The sequence below is a fragment of the Marmota marmota genome, unplaced genomic scaffold (assembly GCF_001458135.2).
Source record: "Marmota marmota marmota unplaced genomic scaffold, marMar, whole genome shotgun sequence".
NCBI classification, from domain to species: Eukaryota; Metazoa; Chordata; class Mammalia; order Rodentia; family Sciuridae; genus Marmota; species Marmota marmota.
In genome coordinates, this window is record NW_026000196.1 from 9,170,343 (window position 1) to 9,192,948 (window position 22,606).

The window sequence follows — 22,606 nt, forward strand, 5'->3', positions numbered from 1 at the left end:
ATTATTTTCTTAGAAGAACACTTTAAAAAAGTAACTATCGAACATAACCACAGCCTATAAAACAAGAATAAGTGAGCAGCTCTACTTAAAACAGGGTGTGTGCATGTATACAGAAGCACTCAGAGCTCAAACCTCTCAGCATGTCCTTTTGCCCAGAGGACCTAGAACGGCATGATATGATTTTTGAACTTTGAATTAGATTGGAGAAGTATGAGAGATGAAAGGACATATAGGTGGTCTAACTGAATTGTCCAAACCATTGATTTTAGAAAGAGGCACTCTAAGAGTTGGCAAGGGATGTGACTTTTTTTCTATCTGAGGGGTGGGACTGAATGACTTCTTAGGCATTTCTAACAATTCTGATCATTTTATTCCATCACATGCTTTTTTCCACAAAGGGACTCTTAACATAATGGAGCTATCTTGGGCCTCATTCAATAAAACTTCATGAAAGAATAACAAATGTAAAATTTATTAGCTTGGGAACATTTTCTGTGTACTCTGCACAGTGAAAGCATTTTTATGCTTATTGCCTTCAGAAACTTTTATAAATTGAAAAATACATATAATATAGACTTTACCATCGTAACCATTTAAAAAAATTTTTTTTTTTTTAGTTTTTGATGGATCTTTATTTTATGTATTCATATGTGGTGCTAAGAATCGAACCTAGTGCCTCACACATGCTAGGCAAGTGCTTTACCACTGAGCCACAACCTTAGTCTGGTAACCATTCTTAAGTGTACAGTCCAGTGACATTTAGAACCCTCACCTGGTTGTGCAACATTACCACCATCCATCTCCAGAATTCTTTTTATCTTGCAAAAGTGAAATTATGTACGCATTAAAAAGTAGCTCTTGCTGGGCGCAGTGGCGCATGCCTATAATCCCAGTGGGTAGGAGGCTGAGGCAGGAGGATTGTGAGTTCAAAGCCAGCCTCAGCAAAAGCGAGGTGCTAAGCAACTCAGTGAGACTCTGTCTCTAAATTAAATACAAAACAGGGCTGGAGATGTGGCTCAGTGGTTGAGTGCCCCTGAGTTCAATCCCCAGTACAAAGGAAAAAAAAAAAAAAAGTAACTGTCATTCTCTTCCCCCAGGTCTCAGCAGCTGTGATTCTACTTTCTGTTTCTATGAAAGTAACTATTCCAGGGACCTCATATAAATGGAATTTTATAGTGTTTGTCATTCTGTGACTGGCTTATTTCACTTACATAACATACTCAAGCTTCATACATGTTGTAGCATGTGTCAGAATTTACTTCTTTTTTTTAAAATATATTTTTTAGTTGTAGACGGACACAATACCTTTATTTTATTTGTTTATTTTTATGTGGTGCTGGGGATTGAACTCAGTGCCTCATGCATAGTAGGCAAGCGTTCTACCACTGAACCACAACCCAGCTCCCAGAATTTACTTCTTTTATAATGTTGAGTAATATTTTGTTGTTTATAGACCACATTTTGTTTATTCATTCACCTGCCAATGAACACTTGGGTTCTTCCCCCTCCTTGGTTATTGTGAATATTGCTATTATGAACATGAATCTAAAAATATTTGCCAATCCCATCTTCCAGTTTTGTAGGGTATGTACTGATAGGTGTAATTGCTGGATCATACGACAATTCTGCTTTTAATTTTTTTAAGGAAACGCTTGCGTTAGTCAGCTTTCTGTCCCTGTAACAAAATTCCATAGTCAAACAACTTCAAAAGGGGAAAAGTTTATTTTGGCTCATGGTTTTAGAAGTTTCGGAACATAGTTGCTTGGGTCCATCACTTTGGACTTATGACAAGGTTGAACATCACAGTAGGGAATGTATATTGGAACAAAAATGCTCACCTTCTGGTGGTCGGAAGGAAAAGTGCAAGAGAGAGGCAGGGACTGGGGTCCCAACATCCTCTTCAGCATACGCTCCCAATGATGAAACTTCCACTAGGCTCATCTCCTAATGTTTCTACTACCTCTCAGTAGCAACACAGGCTGGAGACCAAGATTTTAACACATGAGACCGTGGAGGACACTGCAGATCCAAACCGTAACACCACTGTACTGTTTTTCGTAATTTCTGTGCAACTTTACCAACAGGGCACATGAGTTCCTAACAAGTGTACAAAAATACTCCAATTTTTTCCCCTAAATATCTACTCTAATGGGTATGAGGCATTATCTATTATGGTTTTGATTTACATTTTCCTAGTTATGTCAGTGATGTTATGCATCTTTTTATAAGCTTATTGGCATTTGCATATCTTCGTTGGAGAAATGTCTTTTTAAGTCTTTTGCCCATTTTTCATTTTTGTTGATGTTGCTGAGTTGCGAGAGTTCTTTATGTAGTCTTGATATTAATCCTTTATGAGCTATATAACCTGCAAATATTTTCTTCCATTCAGTAGGTTGCCTTGTAAATCTATTGACTATGTTATTTGAAGCACAGACACTTAAGTTTGACGTGGTCCAATTTACCTATATTTTCTTTTGTTGTTTTTGTTTTTGGTGTCATATCCAAGAAACCATTGTGAAATGTAGTATCATGAAATTTGCCTCATATTTTCTTTTAAGAGAGTCATAGTTGTAGCTCTTACGTTTAGGTCTGTGATCCATTTTGAATAATTTTTGGAAAAGGCATAAGGTAGAGATTGAGATTCATTCTTTGCATGTGGATATCCAATTTTCCTAATGCGATTTATTGAAGTAATGGGACTTCTTGGAGCCACATATCTAGTAGTGGAGATATGGCTAGAATCTAGGTTCTCTTGTTCCAAGTTTTTAGGACCTTCCCAATATTCTTAGTTGTATGCCATTGCCCACCATCTTAGATAACTGAGGTATTCCTCTGTTCACATAAAGATGTGATGGTGCTCAGACTTTCACTGTGCACTTGCATTATAAAAGAATTAATTTGTTTTGGCACATGTTTTTTGGACAAGGAAGCCATCCAATGCTCCCTGCTTAACTGGTCATCCAGTTTCCCTCTATTTCACCAATCCACTTAGTCTGGAAAGGAGGCAAACCAAGTCACAAAAATGTGGCTTCAGAGACTCATGTCATTCACACCTTACTTCACACACTTTCCATTACTAAACCACAGGGCTCCTTAAGAACGGTGCATCTTCCCTCAGGGGAAGAAAATGAGCTTGTGCAATGAACTGTAAATATTTGAAGATATGAATTATGAAATGATTAATGTAGGAGGTCCAAACTTAGCTAAGTTAATTCTATGCTGAATTCTATCTGCAGAGACTCTGTTTGATCACGATTCTAGTCTAATTTGTATCGAAAACTGCTTTTCATCTAATTTTCTTTGCAGGAGTTTGTACTTAATAGATCTCAGAGGGAAATACTAAATCAATCAATGAGTAAAAGTACTCTAAAATCATTTTCAAAATGTGTTAAACATGACTAATTTCATGCAGCATAAATCTGTGTAGCCTTATGTCTACTGGGTCCCGCATGGTCCAGCTTTGGCATGGTATTGTCTTTAAAGAGATGCAACTGAATGAAATTAAAAGTAGTTTCAGTCTTTGCTTGCCCATGGATTAGCATCATCATAGATTCAATTCAGAACTCACTTTTCTCTCAGGCTCTCCCTGCTTTGTTTACCCTTTGCTCCTGCCCTTATTCAAATATCCCCCTCAACACCTATCCTACGGCCTTTTCTATTTCATTCTGTCCCCCATTTCTTTGGATCCTTTTTTTTCCCTCTCTGAGACACTTTCTTCCTATTTTTTTTTTTTTTTACTGACATGTGCAATGAGGTGTTAGGGATGAAGCCCTCTTGCCTCCTTCACTCTGACTACCTTGACCAGGCCACTGTCATTTCCAGCCAGAATTGCTGCATTAGCCTCTGCACTGGCCTCCTCCTTGCCCTCTACACTCTATTCCTAATACAGAAAACTGCAGATGAGAGCTTCACTTCTCTAACTGGTGGTGATATTTCTGAGTCATGGTGTACATAGTCCCGTGGAGTTTCTCAGCAAGGCCAATGTCCAGTTGTCAATGGTCAGGACTAGTTTGATGATGTGTTCTTGAGTTTGCTTTCCTTCCTCCTGTTTCCCTTTTGAGAGTCTCCTCACCCTTGGACCCCATTTCCAAAATAAATGACCTCATGCAAATCTTTGCCTCAGGCTCTGCTTTCTGGGACGACTTAGGGGTTGACATTTAGTACTGGAATGAGCCCTGAAAAAAAGTCCTTCAGCTTGGACTGATTATGTGACTGAGTCTCTCAATGGTCAGATGTCAATGAGGACCCCAGTGTTGGTGGAAAGTAGAGTGTTGCTATCCCTGGGGATGTAGTACTGTTACAATGATTAAGATTCTCAATGGTGGAGAATTGGGAGGAGAAGGAGATGGGCAGGGAAACACCGGTGTAAGTGGAATGGGAACCTTCCTGTTCATGCTCATGAACACAACTCATGGTCATGTTATGTCCATGTCTTCCTCATGGTTGTAAAACAGCTGCCAGTGGCAGGAAGGTCTACTTGATTCCTCTTTCATGTCTGTAAGAGGAGAAAGGGTTCCTCAAAGAGTAGGGTTCCCCCCTCCCAGAATGGATTTATAAGCTTCTTTGAATCAATTTCCATAGCAAAGAAAACTTTTGGGTGTGGGTTTCTGAACAAGTCATAGGCAAGGGTGCTGGACTGACTTATTGGAATGTCAGACCTGGAGAGCCGTAGGTTAGTCATGGACACTCATGGAGTTCACATGAGGGACTGCATTGGATGGTAGGGAATCGACTGTAGTGTCCATCGCACTCTTCTTCTACTGGGCCCTGACCAGCTTCTCATCTTTTTTTTTTTTTTTTTTTGGTACTGGAGATTGAACCCAGGGGCCTTTTACCACTGAGTCACATCCCTCCAGCCATTTTTAGTTTTCATTTTGAGACAGGGTCTCACTAAGTTGCTCAGGGATTGCTAAGTTGCTGAGGCTGGTCTTGATTTGCAATTCTCCTGCCTCAGCCTCCCAAGTTGCTGGGATCACAGGCATGAACCATGGTGCTCAGCAGCTTCCCATTTTTCTTCAAGATACTAAAATATCACATTTTTTTTTTTTGTGAAGACTTCTGTGAGGTAGGCTTATCTCTCTTGTGCTACATCTGAACCTATATGGGTTCAGTAGCAGTCTTCCAAGAGTAGGCTCTAGAGCCAGTTTGCCCAGCTTCCCAGCTGTATGACTTAGGGAAACTTGTTTCCCCTCTCTGTACCCGTATTCTCATATGTAAAGAGGTACTTGAACTTTACAGAGTTGCTGTGAAGATTAAATAAATCAGAACAAATAAATGGCCTGGTACAGTGCCTGATGCATAGTAAGTACTCAATAATGTTAACTATTGTGTGTGTTTTAATCTTTATATATCTATTATAGGAATTCATTTCTGTTTTTTTTCATGTTTCTAGTGCCTTAAGTGAGTGAGGATCTGTTAAATGAATGAATGAAGAAATAGTATTAAGGATTAGACAAAGGGGAATGAAAGGAAGTGGGGGGGATGGGAATAGGAAAGACAGTAGAATGAATCAAACATAACCTTCCCTTGCTCATAAATGAATACATGACCAGTGTAACTCCACATTATGTACAACCACAAGAATGGGATCCTAATTAGAATGGGTTTTACTCCATGTATGTATAACATGTCAAAATACACTCTACTGGCATATATATCTAAAAACCAAAACCAAAACCAAACCAACCAAACAAACAAACAATATATATATCTGGAAGGGAGAGATTGCTATGGAAAGCTGAGTGTGGGGATAGAGTAGTCTGGGCAGAATTATTAGAGGAGGTGGAATCTCAACAGGAGTGTCAATGACAGGGACTTTTTACAGCCAAGGACCAGCCTTAGTATGAGAACTTGTGTGCTAAAGATATAGCAGAAAAACTAAGTACAAAACATTTGAGAGAATAGACCAATTTGCTGGGAATGAGAGGTGTGGGAAAGGAAGGAAGGAGGAGAAGATAGGTGGGTGAATTTAGAATCAAATTCTGGAGGAGTCAAGACTGTGGAATAGAAGAAAAGTGATTCTGAGAAAAGAGATTAGGCTTTGGAATTGTACCACAATTTGCTCTTGGCCCCACTGTTTACTGGTTGTGTGGCCTTTGTTAAATCACCTGACCACTTTAAGCTTGTTTTTGATATCTCTCGAATAAAAATAATGTGCATAACTTGAAGTGCATATTTTTGAGAAGATTAATTAAAATACACACAGAATGCCTTTCAAAATGGTAAGCACCTAATAAAGGCACCTGTTAATTGATTGTTATACTGGCAGAAAGTGTTAAAAGCTTTTTTTTTTAATAGGAAAGTGGCATTTCCACATCATCTGATGGTATTATAATTGAATCATCAAAATTTATAGAGTGATAAAAATTCAGGAAATGAACCAAGAAGTCTGTTAGACATTGTCAATGCCTGGAATCACTGTCTTCTTGGTTGGCTGGGAGGCAGAAGAAGGCAATGGAAATATTTCAAATCCTATGCAGGGACTTTGCAGGTTCCTTTTAATTCCCTTTCAAATATAGTTTTATAAATCTGCTTTCAAACAACCAACACTTTCCCTATAGAATTGTTTGGTATATTTGCAGGATTAGGTCACGCTCTCCTCCCTAAAAACCAAGATCCAGAGGGCTTTCTGAATCAGTTTATACATTGGATTTTGTATGGCCAAATCTGAAATTCCTCTTTGCCACTACAGTGTGTGGAAGAGATTCTGATTCTTTGCATGGTACATTTTTTGTCCTGTTAAAATTGTGGAGGAGATTTGTCATTCTCACATTCTTATTAGCCAGAGGTCCACAGAGGAAACCCTGGAGCTCTGCAGAATGTTCTGGATTTCCACACCAACTTCACTGGTGACTCCTCCTTTTCAGCCACAAACCAACCGCTGTTGATGACCTCTAGGTCTTCACGTGACATTTAATTTCTTTTCAAAATACTTATGGATTGTAGAATTTCCCATTTCTGCCCTAATTGTCTTAACTTTTGCCTTTTTAGGAAAGAAGTTTGGGAAGTTGCTGCATTTATATCCCCCAAATGAAAACATCAAATCTCCTAGTTGCCTCCCTATCAATAAAGTGAATTGTCATACATAACAATAATCTTTTTGTGGGAATAAGACAGAAAATTTGACAGTTGTCCTCATGGTTACTGCAGAAAATAGGGACAAAAATGGTCTTGATTAAATGAGGTTTGTCCTTTGGGTCTAAAGGAACAGAAAATGGTAATTTAATTTCTACAGATGAATTTTGGTGAGAAGTGTGTCTTGAATTTAAAGTGATTTATTTACATATCTGACTCTAAGCAAACCTCAAAAGAATGTTTTAAAAATGATCTTTGCTTCAGATTTTCTGTTAGAAATCAGAATTAGCATTTCTTTTCTTCTTTAGAAAAGAGTGTTCTCAACAACAGGGGACAATAGATCTTCATGGTCATCACCAGCCCCCAGTTTCAGAATGTGAGAGTTTAGCCTCATCCCCTGGCTTCATTACTTCCTCTTACATGATCTTTGGCAAGTTACATAACTTGTTGGAAAATGCTCCCTGCCCCATGAAAATGTTATGAGGATTAAAAAGTTAGCAAACTGATTTCTGACTTCTGTTAATATTTAATAGATAGTTGCAAATCATTAATCTGTGTATCAACTAAAAAAAAAGAGTCAATTATAGAAATGATATTTTAAAAGATATCAGAGGGAAGTGGAAGTAAAGACTAGATAAACTCATATTCCCCAAAGGGAAGAGCTCCTCTCAGGTGAGCTGATTCTTTTCTTTCCTAGGAGACTTGCTGAGGTTGAGTATGTATTACAGATGAGGCAGGTTGTAGGCAAAGAAGGGAAAACCTGTGGAGTTTTAGAATAACACATGACCACATATGCTGGTTTAAAATCTAGAGAAGTTCTAAATGTACAGTTTATCTGATAGGTTGTTTGCTGAATGCTGAGATGAGAGGTATGAGAAGCTGAGCACTATGCTGGAAAGGCAGAATGAAGTATTCTAGTTTCTCAGTGCTCAGGAGAAAAAATTTCCCTACAGGGAATTTACTAGGATAGACACAATAAATCGGCTAAAGCTCAAACAAAATTATTCTCTTAAATAACACAGTACTTAAATTGTTTTTTAGGAAAAGCCTTTAGAATGCACTTAAGGACCATTTCCAAGGATGACTTTCCAAGGATGGACCTGTATAGAAGCATCCAGATCATCTGCTCAATGACATTTTGACATGATAACCTCAAAGTCCCACATGCAGAACATGATGACTGCCCCCCAAAAGAAACATAGGACACGTGAAGAAACTACCTCTGTACAAAAGAACCCTAAAATTTCCCCTTCTCATTATCTAATCAAAAAATAATTCTCTTTCTTCCTGCAAATTTCTGGGATACCATTCATGGGGAAGCAGATTAGCTTGCAGCTTCTGACCTCCTTGCAGGTTAACTGTGCACTAAAGCTCTTCACTTTTGCAAAACCTGGTGCCATATTAGTGGCTTCTATGCATGTGGGGCAGCAAGTGCTTGATCGGTATCAGTAAGATAGATTGCACCCTTGAAACATGAAAACAGAGATTAAATGAATTTGTGTACAGTTGTTATTCAATCCTATGGTTATCTCAATAGATGCCAAAAAGTTGATAAAATTAAATGCATACATATAATTTTTGGCAAACAACAGAAGTAGAAAACTTTAATGTGGTAAATGTTTACAGAATAAACACTCAAGGGTAGCAGAACGCCCTCCCCCAGACATGCCACTTTGGCATAAGGAAGATTTTTGAGTCAAAAGAAGCAGTCATAAGAAAAACTATTTGTCTCTCCTTATTTTCCTAAATTTATAAGGGTGTCTCTCCTCCCTTTTCTACCAATCATTGAATGGATATGACTTGAGAGCCTTACCAGTCTGGAGATGGCAGCAGAGAAATCTAAATAGTTAATTTTACCAACTAGTCTTTGTCTACCATTAGGACCCTGTATAATTGCCTTCCCACATTTTACTATCCCTAAAGACTCAAGGGTCTTTTCTTTGCCTTGTCATGTCCCTTAAAATTTATTGTTCCTTGTTGAAGGTGGTATGTAAGTTGAAGTTCTAGGCCATGTCTGTGAGAATCACTCATTCCTTGGGTTTCTTCCATGTATGTAGGAGACTTACATATTCATAAATTTGGTTGTTTTTCTCTTGTTAATCTGTCCTTTGTTACAGGGCCCCAGCTGAAAGCTTAGAAAGGCAGAAGGAAAATTATTTTTCATTCCCCTGTACAGCCATGGCTAGCATCATACTTAATGGTGAAAATACTTAAGCATCACACAGAAAAATTATGTGCAAGGTTTACCTACAGAATTCCAAAAAATATTACTGAAATTAAAGAGACCAAAATAAATGAAGAAATATACAATGTAAAATTATTATAAGAAAATATTGATAAGGTATTGATTCTCACTAAACCAATTTTAATAAGATTTAAAAATCTTATCAAAATCTCATCAGGGTTTATATGTATATAATTTGACAATGATTTTAAAGTTCATGTGGAAAAGCTAAGGACCTGAAAGAGCAAAGGCAATATAAGTGGAACAAAGTTGGTGGACAAACCCTATCAAATTTAAAGACTTAAAATAAACTAATTAAGACAGTGAAGTGTTGACACAGGTTGTGCACATGGACAAAAGAAACAAGATAGAAACAGAACCATACATAGATGGTCACTTGGTTTATAGCAAAGAGGTTACTGTAACTAATCAATAAAAATGGCCTTTTCCATAATGGTTTTTCATCTGGCTATCTTTGGAAAAAATAAACTTTGAACCTACTTCATTCTATATATGAATAGAAAACAACCCAAAATGTATGGGTAAAGCAAAAGCAAAATAAATAAATAAATAAATAAATAAATAAATAAAATCAATAGATGCCTCAATATCATTAATCAGCAAGGAAATAAAAATTATAGTTTGGAAATACCACCATGCCCATAAGAATGGCTAGAATTAGCAAGATTGACATTGTCAAGTTATAGCAAAGAAATAGGACATCTGGAATTTTCAGATATTGCAATTGGTATTATAAATTGGCACAATCACTTTGAAAATCTGCCTAGTAGTATCTGCTAAAACAAAAACTTACCTTATGACCCAGGAATTCCACTTTTATTTACACCCTCAAAAGAAAAGGTTATAGATTCTATCAAATGTTTATAATAGCTTTATTCATAATAGCTGAAGATCGAAAGCCACCCAAATGTCCACCCACAGGAGAAGGGATAAATAAATTGTTTTATATTCAGGCAATGAAGTGTTAGGTAACAATAAAAGAGTGACCCTCCAATATATGGAATGTTATGAATGAATCTCATGGACATTATTTTGAGTGAAAGAGGCCATGCACAAAACAGTACTTACTGTATGATTCTATTCATATGTGGTCCAAGAATAGGCAATACAAACTGATGCTGCAAGGGATTAGGATAGTGGTTACATTTGGGGGATGATTGATATTGTCTGGGAAGGGACATAAAGACATCTCTGGAAGTCAGAACTGTTCCCAATCTCAACCTAGATTATGGCTATGGTAATCCATACTGAGCACAGGGATGCTCTGTGCCCTGTCTATATGTAGCAAACCAGAGACATGCTTTTTTTTAAGGACATAGGGAAGTCCAGGTAGGGTTTTAGGTAGGAAGGAGTCAAGAGCAGACTTACATTTTAAGAAATGACCCTAGGAGGTCCAGTAGGTGAAGCTCTTGCCAGTGATCCAGTTGAAGAAGGCTTGAGCCAGGAAAGGAGCAAGGAGCTGGAGAGCAGCACTCTGATTGTAACCCAAGTGGGGAGGTACAGGGGAAGACCTGGGGATGGCAGAGGGCTCGATGGGGAAAAGGCAATAATATTTCAGGACTTGCCTCCATGTCAAAACTATTAGGAAAGGAATGTCGTTCCCAATATTGGAGGAGACCAGCACCTGCAAGGTGGACTTTGGCTTTTGTTGGATTTCCCCTCCGAATTTCCGGTTTTATTTCTTTGCTCCTCACTTCATCCCAGAAGGAGCCCTCTGCTCTGAGAAGTCTTTCAATGTGGGATGAGCTTGGGCATTTCAGTTTGCTGAACCCTTTTGTGAACGGAGTTGGTGGTCGCTGGAAGAAGAGAGAATACTTCGTGGAGTGCATCCAGTCTTCTAAGTTTTCTTCCTCCCTCTATTTGGTCAAATAGTTTTTTCCCCCAGTTCCTGAGGAAGTAACAGGACAGAGTAATTTAACATCTATTATCTACAATGCTTTTGGAGGGATGACATAATCAGAGGATTCCTCTTCCCAGGAATTTGGATCTTGTCCTCTGACATATCTTGGTTTGGAGTTGGTGAAAGAGCTTATGGAATAGATAGCGCCCCTCGCCGTAGGGTGGAGAGAGAGAGAGATGATTATAATCAATTGGGTCCGAATCTAGAGGAATAAGAAGTTTGCAGACTATCTGTCTGCAGATTCGAAACAGATCCTTTCCCTAGGAACTATTCCAAACACCTAGCTTTGAATCAGAAGGGGATTTAGAAGCAAAGAGCTGCCCGCAGCGAATACCTTTAATGCCCTGGTTAGGATCTGATCCTGCTGAACAGAGAACCCAGGAGCCTCCCGCCCTGGGTGTTCGTGGGGCGGGGGCGCGCTGCGCGCTGCGCCTGGGCGGGTGGCAGCGGCGGCGGCGTGGGCGCGGTGATGCAGGTGTGACACCGGCCAAAGCCTCCCTCCACCAGGATAGCCCCAGCGCCGCTTCAGCCGGAGCTGCGGGCTGGGTTGCCAAGGCGGACGCTGCCTCACACGCACCCGGAGGCGACCGTCGGCGGATTTCCCACCCAGGTAGGGGACTGCGTTGCTTAGCTGCAGTGCGTGTAGACCCAGCCGCGGCTCGGACTCGCGCTCTGGGGCTCCGGCGCTAGCCTGCCTGGGCTGAAGCACCCATGCCGGTACCACGGAGTGTTGTTCATAGTTAATGGCACAGAAAGCAAAACGAGTCTTGGAAAGCGCGCAGAAAAGCAAGGGCTTGCCGGCTGCTCCAGGCTGCGCGCTTCTGAAGGTGGGGCCTCCCCAAGGGCTGTTTGTTAAACCTTACGAACTGTTAGCGTCATAAATAGTTTTGCAACTTAGGCTACTGACATTTATAGCCCGTTTCCGTAGGCTTCCTAGCCACCTCTTTTAGTTTAAATTCTATTCTTGTGTTAGATGGATTTTGTTGTTGGTTTGTTCTTAAAGAATAGATTAAAAACATGCTTATACCTGATGGCTCTGGGTTGGGGTTTGTGTGTATTTCCGTAGGTGGAGGGCGCCCTCCGTGGGCTTGGAAGCCTTTTCTTGTTTCTGGATGGGTTTTAGTGCAAGGAAAAGAACATGATTTGTTTTGCAGGGATGGGTGAGCAAATGTGTTTAGCTAGGGAAGAGAGAGGTACTGCTATTTCTTCCGTGGACGGGTCCCGGGTTCAGCAGGGCTGAGGAAACACATCATTTATCCAGAAATCGCTTATGCAAACCAGCTCTGTTTCAAGGTAACTTAATGTCCGGTGTCTTAGGCTTTGATAATAGCAGCATGGGTGAGGTGAGATGGGGCGCTGGGTATGCTTGCTTGTTTTCTAAGCCACTCAATGAGTGGTGGATGAGGGGGGGGGGACTAGAGGTGTGTGTACATGGAATTATTAGGCATTGTAGCCTGCTGAGCTGTGGCTCTGGTTTACCTTAGTCTCTTCTATGTTTTTTTTTTTTTGCTTCCCTTTCCAGAAGAAGTAACTTGTCCTGTTTGCTTTAGTCTGCAGTAGATGCAGTGAGGTTCATTCTGCATCTTTCCTGAGTCAGCAAATACTCCTGAGCACCTTGTATGGGTCAGAGATGGGATTAATCCCTAAGGATGCAGAGATGATGAAAACCAAGTCTGGGACCCCACAAGCTCTCACCTGGAGAAACACCTGTAGTAACAAAGTGTGACAGGTTCAGAGACAGTGAAAGGTGTGAAAATCTTGTGGGTGGTTGCAGAGAGGAGAAGGGAATAATTTTAAAGATGGAGTCAATATGAATTTCAGCAGAGACTGGGTCCTTCTCTTGATCCCTTGGTCTGTGAATGACCCATATCCCTCTCTGACCCCACCACTCTCACTGTCACTGGGTAGGCAGAGTTTTACAAGCCCCCAGCAATGCTTGCAGTTTTTGCAGTATGTGACTAGACCACAGTAGGCACAGGCTGGCACCAAGGGAGGAACACACCCAATGCAGGTCAGCCTTTTCATTCTTTTTAACAGATGGTTTCCCTAAGTTCCAGGACTATGAAGGCTTAAAGAAGCACATCACAAAGGCAGGGACTCTGGAAAATTCTTAGATTGTTTTAGAACAGATGCACTTCTGTCTCTTCCTCTTGGGCCTCTGACTCATTCTGGTCCCAGCTTGTTTCTAAAGGAAAACTCTGACCCCCATCTCCCTAAATGAGTGGCCTAAAGGAAAGCTAAAGCCATGACTACAATTCTGCACTGGGAGAGGAGAATCCAACCTTGAGGTTGTTTCTTTCTGGACAAAAGCTGCCGTGGGTGATGAAAATGATAGAATGAAGAACTCCTGGGTGAGGCAGTTTTTCTAGAGATGCCTGTTAAATGCACTCTGTAACCTAAACCATCATCTAGGTATTTGAAAAGCAGGCTGGCACACTGCAACGAGCATGGACTCTGATGCTCAGTCGAAGCTGGTGAGTGTCTTGAGCAAGTTACTTAGTCTTTCTTTGAACTTTGGTTTCCTGATCTGTAATGGAGACAACAGGGTTGCTAGGCTAATTATATAAAAGATACCTAAAGTATTTGTTCATTGCTAAAAAATTGTCATATATAAATTGCCTGGTGCAGAGTGGGTGCTCAAAAATGGCAGTTCACTTGTCGAGTTCCTAACCTGTGTCAGTCACTGCTCCATGTGGGAGGAATACGAACTGAACAAAATAAAGCCCCTACTCTCAAGGAGTGTAAGTGTGTGTGTGTGTGTGTGAGATAATGGACAAATAAATATAACATATTAGCTGATGAGACATTGTAATGGAGAGAAATAAAGCACAGTGAGAAGAATGCAGAATGCTACTGCAGGACAGAGTGGGGCTTGTTGTTGTTATTATTATTATTATTTTTGACCAGGGAATGCTTTGCTGGCAAGTGATATTTGACCAGACCAGAGGGAAATGAGAGAAGAAGCACCTGTAAAAGCTTGAGGCAGGAGAGAGACATGTTCATAAAGAACCAGAAAGGAGGCCAAGCAGGCTGAGTGGAGTGAGTGAGAGGTCAACTGCTGGAGTTGAGGTCAAAGGGGTAACATGACAGATCACTGAGCTATTATTGCCTCTTCTGATTTATGTTCAGCACTAAAATGTATGGGCTGAGTTCTGGTTTAAGGAATTGGCTGATATCTTAAACTCTGTGTTTAGAAGAAGGTGGGTTACCAAATATAGGTACCTGTGGTCACTCAAAGCTTAAACTAATGCAGCAAGCAGAAGACATGAGTGTTCACGAGGAAATGGAAATTAGGGAGACAGAGTGACACAGGGTTCAGATTTCTTTCATCCAGAGTGAGGACAGTATTTGTGCTTCTTTTCTTTTCCCCTATGAAAGAAAGAGTCACCTTTAGTGACAGTCCAGCAGTATCGTCCTTGCTAGTTATTATTCTTTTTTCTTTGAGAATGAGAAGAGTTTCTATGGTTATAGAAAAGTGTTGGGATCCTCTAGAAATATAATGGGCTTCAGTGTATCATGGAATACATTTATATAATACCATGTGATGAATTTATTTGGTGCTTCTATTTTATGGGCTTAATATAAAGATCACAATGTGCAGCTCTGCCCCTTTGAGACTTTGTTCCTCTAGAGAAAGCACCATTTTGGGATTTGAGAGCTCTATTGCACAGCTGCCTTGGTGCAGTAGGACTACTGCAGTGTGTTGCATGGACAGAAATAGGGCTGATGCCTGAGAACCTTGTCAAAGTTTCTGTGACATAGGATGTGGTAAGGCTGGGTCAAGGTCAGGGTGTCCGGCTGGGTGTCCGCCAACTCACCTCAGAGGGTGTGCTTCCCTCATCTAATGTCTGCCTTTTAGTTTTGCTGCCTCAGAAACCCAATATGTCTCTCGGGACTACATCACAGTGACTTTGTTCGCCTGTATGACAGTCTATTGATTTGCAGTGACTGTGACACTGTGTGGCCTGGCTAGTGTGTCTTGTTCCTGCAGACTCCCTGTCATGAGACCCAAACCACAAGGGAAATGTTCCCCTATGCATGTTTATTCAGAGCAGAGCAGCTTAGATGCCCATCCTAGGGACTGATCACACACATTAGGGCTGATCTTACCATAGGACTGTGGAAAAAGCCACCCGCAAACTTAGTGGCCTAAAACAAAAATCATTTAATATTCTCCCATGGCTATGGTTGGCTGGGCAGTTCTGCAGATCCGACTTGTGCTTGGTTGCTCTCAGCTGGGCTCACCCTGGTGATTTGGTCTGCTGAGGGAGGTTGGTCTGAGCTGGATGGTTTGCTCTGCTTTGTGTGGGTCCTTCATTCTCCCACAGGCTAACCCAGCGTGTTCGCATGGTAATGACAGAGGACCAAGAGAGAGAAGTTTACATGTTCTCTTGTTTTTACCATTGAAAGAAAAACATGAGGCAGCTCGAGTGAGGCTAAAGAAACAGACCCCGCGTCTTGCTGGGAGAGGCTACATAGTCACACGGCACAGAGCATGGGGTCAGGAAGGGGAAGCATTTGGAATATTTTTGCATCTACCATAAGGATCTTAAAAGTCCCCTCGGATAAGTTGTTTTTTCTCTTTGACTTTGCTTGAATGGGTAAAGCCTGTTCTTGACTGGTGACTCCCTGTTTCCTGTGTTTCCATGGCTGCCCATCTATAGATATATGTGGGTCATTCATTTACCAAATAGTGACTGAGTGTTCTCTATGTGCCAGAATGTGATAGGCAGGGAAACAGCAGTTTTCAAAAAGCCATGAAGCATTCGTTTTAGTTACAGAGACAAGTAATATGTAACAAAATAAGTAAATATGTGATATATAAGGTGCTTAAGGAGCATCAGTCAGGGAAAAGAGAAAGGGGAGAGTGCCTGGTTGATCAGGAGCGGAAGTCAGGGACAGGAAGGGCTGGGTATAAGAGGTGGTTGGGGAGACGAAGAAATGAAAGTGTGAGCCAGATGGATATCTGGGGAAAGACCTTTCCAGATATGGAGAACAAGAATGCAAAGGCTCTGAGTCCTTTGAGTATTTGTGTGTTCCAGGAATGGCAAGGAGGCTCCTGCAGAAGGAAGTGAATGAGACTGGGTCAGCACAGTAGAAGATGAGCCCAGAAACGGAGCAGCCTTGGATAGACTTTGGCTTTTACTTTGAATGAGATGGGAAGCCACTGAAAAATTCTGAGCCGGTTAGCTGTTACCTGATACATGTTTTATAATGATCGCTTGAGCTTTAGAGCTTAGGATAGACTCTGGGGGTCGGGCATGAGAGGACACAGGGAGATCAGCCAGGTGAGAAATGATGGTGATCTGGACCAGGTGGGATCATGGTTGAGATAGTGAGATATGGCCGAATTCTGGATAGATTTGATGGTAGAGTAAACAGGATTTGCTGATGGATTAGTTTGGGGCATGAACAGGGATGAGTCGGTGAATTTTGACTTGAGCTACTGAATGAATTAACTCTTTGCAAAGGTGCAGAAGGAGCTGTTATGGGGTTTAATTGGACATGCAATGGTAGATGTTAAGTACATGGTTGTATATAAAAGCCTAGAGTTCAGGGAAGAAGTCCAGGAAGGAGACTTTAGTTTGAATAACATTAGCATATTATTTCTTTGTCCCTTCAATGAGCCAAGTCTCTGCTGTGTCATCAGTTGTCCAAGATATTGCCTGGTGACTATTTACTGAGTGAGTGGATGGAGGTGACAGCAGACCTTTGCTTGGGTGGAGGGCGATGTGTGACCTCCCCACAACCCCCTGAGGTCATTGCCTCTCTTTCTCCTGGGAGTCTTATTGTGGATCTTGTGAACTAAAAATGGACTCTAGACATGAAGCCTCCAATTGTTTATACCTTGTAGAAAATATTGTGTGGTGACAAGTAAGAAAGAGGAACATGTGGAAACCAAAAAATAGCTCATACTTTGAAACAGGGGGGAAAGATCCTCCAGAGAGAAGTGGCTAAAATTCAGGGGTGTGATGTTCTTGGGTTATTATTGTACCGCTTTTAATTTAAGATGAAGCAGCATCAAGGAAGAATCCTGAAGAGGGGAGAAATTTATTTAAATCAATGTATGCTGCGCAAAGGAGTGTCACCAGCTTGCTTGAAAAATCCCACTTCTACCGTATCTTGCATAATGTGTTTCTGTTTATAAAAGGAGAGAAACAGGCAGGAGCCTTATAGGTGAATGGGAGGGCTGGAAGGACCAGTCTCAGACTGTGGGTGCTGCTCATTCACTCCTCTGGTGTGGCCAATCATATGTGAGTGTGAGTTTTGTCTGCACTGATATTTGAGGTATGGGGACTGAATAATAAAGGTAGATACTGCAATTGCAAATGATTCCAGAAGGTTCTTATCCTGCAGGCTTAGTCTCCAGGGTGGTGGTGTTGAGGTGGTGGAAACTTTAAGATCATAGGGGCAATGACCTTGAAAGGAATTAATGCTGGTTTCATGGAGTGAGTCAGCCCTCCTGACAGTAGGCTATTATAAAGTGAAGCCTTCCATATATGATGGTTCTCCTTCAGTTTCTCTGCCATGTTGTAGCCAAGGGAGTCCTCGCTAGAGGGCAGAAAGATGGGGCTACTTGGTCTTGGACTTTCAGTCCCCCAAACTGTATGTGAAGTGAACTTACAAAAAGAGTTTTGTAAGTTATCCAACCTCAGGTAGTTTGTTATAGAAACAGAAAATGAACAAATACAAAGCCCAGAATGAAGTGTGAGAAAGAGAGCAAGATGGCCTTTATTTTTATGTGTAGATGCTAGGCCTGACCATATGGAGATGGAACAATAGACTTTGGACTTAGAGCTGAGTTTGAACTCAAGTTTTGTTACTTTCTAGTTGGTGTGAACTTGGGCAACTTATTTAATTCCTTTGGAGCCTTCAGTTATCAAATGATGATGGAAGTAGTGATGGTGATAGTGGTGGTGGTGATGGTAGGAAGAAAACCCCCAATCCTCTGCAGTTTCCTTTATATTCCTGGACTTGGAATATGCTGGTCTGAATGTTGATTAAAGAATCACTATACTAGGTGTGAGACTGTTGGTGGAGGCTTTTCATGGTTGTTCCCCCATGGCCTAGGCTAAAAAAGGTCTAGGTGGCAGTGACGATGAGCTAGGTCTAGCATCTGATAGGTAGTTGATAGCTCCTGTTTTTCCTCCTCTGAATCCTGTACCTTTGCTGCCATTTTGGCCTCTTCTAGATTAAGAATAATATACTCACCTTTCCCTTTGAACTCTCAGACATACCATCATCAAATCTCCCTTTCTTTTCTGACCATTGATTGCAGCTCATTCAACAATGTCTCCTGTCCTTTGTTTTAGGTTTTTTTGTGTTGCTATAAGAAAATGCCTGAGACTAGGTACTTTATAAAGAAAATAGGTTTATTTAGCTTACAGTTCTGGAGGCTCAAGAGCATGATGCCAGAATCAACTCCTGGTGAGGGCCTCACATATGATAGTATCACATGGCCCTTCCAAGAGAAAGAGGTCTTATGGAAGGAGAGGAAGCAAGAGAGTGAGCCAAGGAAACAATGCACTTTGGAACAACCTGCTTTTGCCATAACTAATCCAGTCTCAAGAGAATTAATCCAGTTTCTTAAGAAAAAACAATCTACTCAAAAAAGTGGATCCCTTATTTCCCCAAACATCTCAAGTCCCCATCACTGCTATACTATTACTTTGGGGAATTAAGCTTCAATATGCACTTCAGTGGGGACAAACCACATTCAAACTGTAGCACCTACCAACAAGACACACGCCACAGATGCCCTCCTTTAGTGCTCCAATGGATGCCTGTTCTTCTTTTTTTCTGTAAAATTTGTTGCTTTTTGTGTTAAACGGCTGGGGAGAGAATAGCATTTACTTTCTTTTCCCAAAAAGACAACAAAATACTCCACTGACTAGTGACCGCTTAACACCTTGGGACAGAACCTTAGGAACTAGATCACGGAGACCACATCTTTTGTGTCCATTTAACAGCTGGGAAATTTGAGGCCCAGAGAAAAGAAATCACAGACAAAAGTACTCTTGAGGAGGTAGATGCATTGCATCATCTCTTTTTTCTGCCAGCTCTGCATAGATGCAAGAGGAGGTAATTTTGCCTGACCTCTGGGCCTTCTTGAATCATGGATGTCTTATTCTGGAAGCTAACTGTTCAAGCTGCGACTTGGCTCTCATTAAGTGCTTCCAACGTCAACCTCAGGCGATGTGTTGTCGGCAGGAACTCTAGGTTTTCAGAATCACCCATGTGGGTGGGGATGGGTGTGATTTATAACTCCTGGCCCTTCCAAGATGAAAACTTGCAAATGAGCCTACTGAAGATGAGAGAGAAAACATGTCCATGGATAATTGAGCTGTCGATCATTACTTGGAGGTGGGCAGGCTGTGTTTCAATTAATGGTTCACAGGTAAGTTCCTTTTCAGGCCCAGAATAAGTCCAAGACAAAGGAAGGGCTTATCTGAGCTGTAGGATCTTAGAGTTTCAGAGCTGAATTCAGAGAGTTTAAAAAGCAGGAAATGGAAATTCCTTATTAGGCTATAGAGGAAGCTGCATTTAGAGGAGGAAATAACTCACTTAAGGTTATACAAATAAGTTACTGATAGAGGACCAGAGCCCAGGTTTGGGTTGCAGAAACATAAGTTCATAGAAGATGTCAGGAGAGAAAAGAAAAATGGGGTCTGGATCCCCTTCATTGCTATGCTCACAAACTCTCCACTGAAAAACTCACAAGTTTTCCCAGGCAGGTGAAGACCTGGTTAGGCTCCTAAGCAGCTTCTTCCAAATGTTTTGATCCTCTGGGAGTTTCCCTGCCTGGCTCCCAGAGCCCAGGCCTAGTGGGGGCCGCTCTTGTTTTGCCTGCGGTCCCTGCTCTCCTGCCAGGCAGAGTCCGCCCGTGGCCTTTTTGCCTGATCTGGGGCACGGCAGATGGCATGGCGGAATGGAGCCCAGCTGGCATGTGGGAGGCTCTAAGGGAGAGGAAAAGGCCTTGTGGGGGTGGTCTGCTCTGGGCAGGGTCCTAGGCCTGGGGAGGGGCCTGGAAAGGTCACAGCAAGGTCAGGATCTCCTGACCTTGACCCTGGAAGGCTAAAGGGACTATCCCTACCCCCAGGATGAGTGAGTGCTCATTGCAAACATAGTCACTAAAGGATTAAATACAGCCGCTTCCTTTTTTTTTTTTTTTTTTAACAGCAAAGCCTAAACATCCTTAAGCTTTAAGGAAAGGAAATCTATAGGAAAGCAAGGGAAAGGCAGTGGCTTAAAGCAGTAGAAGATAAGTGGAATAGTGAAAAAGCAGCTGAGAAAGGGCGAGAAGCAATGTGAAAACAGGGGGCAGCTGGACCACGTTCTCTTTCTCCCCAGGACTTTTTTGGTTTGGGGTTTTGGTGGTGCTAGTCCCATCTTTGGCAGAGAAGCTGTGCAGGGGACTTGAAATCACATTGCATGGTTGGTGCCTCCTGCTTCCTCAGTAGCCCAGTGTGCAGGGTCTTAGGGACACTACAGGGTGTGGTCAGAGGCCAGGTTGGTCCTATCAGGTTTCTGGATTTCATCTGTAGGACTCTCAGGTTGATGTCTTGCTACTTTCAGCCAATTTCCTCCAAACAAGGAAGGCTCCTCCTAGCTGACTTGACCTTCTGTCAGTTCCTGGATTCTGGAGCTCACCCTCCCTACTTGTGCTTTTTTGAGATGGTGCAGGCCCAGCCCAGGGCCTATCTGCTTAGGTTCCTAGTTGGGCTCTGCTTGTTACTGAGACCTTGAGAGTTTCCTGATCAGTAATATGGGAATGATGATAGCATTACCTATTCCATGTGGTTGTGGGGAAGAAGACACAAGTTAATTTGCATAAATAGCTGAGAAAGTGGCCGGGCTCCTACTGAGTGCTCACTGAGGGCAGATGATATTAAATGTCACATCCTGAATCTGACCACATAGACCAGCTGCTGCTCCAGATTGAGTGTGTCACCTCAGTTTCCCTGGAGCATACTCAGGCCTCTGTTACTTCCCTTCTGCTGTCACCTTGGAGAGAGAAAGGACTGCTAGGGTTTGTCCACCTGGGACTTGGAGGGAAAGTCACCCTCTGGTTGTAAGAATTGCCACCAGCATCTGCCCAACCCTTTTGTATTCTAAAGCATGAAAGCCACCTTGACAACCCTTGGATAGATATTTTGTAAACCAGTTTATTTCCACTTTACAAAGAAATGGACATAATGAAATTTGATTTTATGGCAAAAATTAATCTTTATCCTAAATACTAGGGAAAGACAGGCATATTGTTTTCCTAGGTGCTTACAGTTTGATTGAAAATAATGAAGATTATGTATATATGATTTTAATTAATTCTTATAATCTCCATGAAGTAAGAGATTGTTATTTTCATTTTATAGTGTAGTAAACTGAGTTTGAGAAGAGTTAAATAACTTGCCCAAAGTTGAGCATCTTCTAAAAGGCAGAGTGGATTCTACCAAGAAGCTGTCTGATGCCCTAGAATGCCAGGTCCATTTGGCTTGTCAGATGTGACTGAGCCTCAACTCAGAACCTCTGGCTTTCATGTCTCCAGCTCTTGTTATTACAACCTGCTATAGATGCCCGCCTACTACCTAATTGGCTTCAACCAGGAACTGATTCCAACCTGCATTCCAGAGTCTAGAGCTCTTTTCCTATACTCCCATTCCCTTCTCTACCTGTAGGCTCATTCCCAAGGCCAAGACTTACCTCAAGTTGGAGATACTTTAAAAAGGCTCCAATTTCATATCCATAATGGTAACTGTCCCTAATTCAGTACCCCTTGTCTCATAACCAATTTCTTCTATAATGTTGAGACCAATTCCCTATCTTCCCCAAGGATGAATGAAGAGAAACTTGCTTGTGTTCCTCTATAGAATGTGACTTCATTTATTCTGTACTCCAAGGTTGAGTTGGGGGCCACACCCACATTACACTCTTATGCAGATTTTTTTTTGAGTTACTGCTACATTCTAGGTCTTATCTCTTAAGTTTATTTCATAACAGAAGGGCATCTGTCTTTTCAAGATGTTTTCATCCTCTGAAAATAGCAATCTTTGAGGTTTGACTCTCTTGCTGCCCCAGATACATGCAAACAAACCCTGGGTCCTTACCCCTAGCAAGGGGCTTGGACTAGCAGCATCCACATTATTAGTAAGATTGTTAGAAATACAGAATCTCACTGGGTGCGGTGGCCTACACCTGTAATCCCTATGGCTAGGGAGATTGAGGCAGGAGGATCGCAAGTTCAAAGCCAGCCTCAGTAGTAGTAAGGCCCTAACCAACTTAGTGAGACCCTGTCTCTAAATATAGTATACAAAATGGCTAGGGATATGGCTCCGTGGTTGAGAGTCCCAGGGTTCAATCTCCAGTACTAAAGAAAAAAGAAAAAAAGC

General features: G+C 41.6%; 1 protein-coding gene across 9 annotated transcripts in view; it reads left to right on the plus strand.

Annotated features, from left to right (window-relative positions):
• Sv2b (synaptic vesicle glycoprotein 2B) overlaps positions 1-22,606 on the plus strand; it is a 249,654-nt gene that overhangs the window by 71,490 nt on the left and 155,558 nt on the right. For 2 of the 9 annotated variants that reach the window (XM_048790308.1, XM_048790310.1), the window contains exons 1-2: positions 12,205-12,512; positions 12,742-13,693. The exons of 1 other annotated variant lie outside the window; for it this stretch is intronic. The gene's annotated coding sequence lies outside the window, so the exon portion shown is untranslated. Of the gene's footprint in view, positions 1-11,314; positions 11,830-11,865; positions 12,047-12,204; positions 12,513-12,741; positions 13,694-22,606 lie in introns of those variants that run through there. 6 more of the 9 variants (XM_048790305.1, XM_015493104.2, XM_048790309.1 and 3 more) reach the window with 3 other exon arrangements.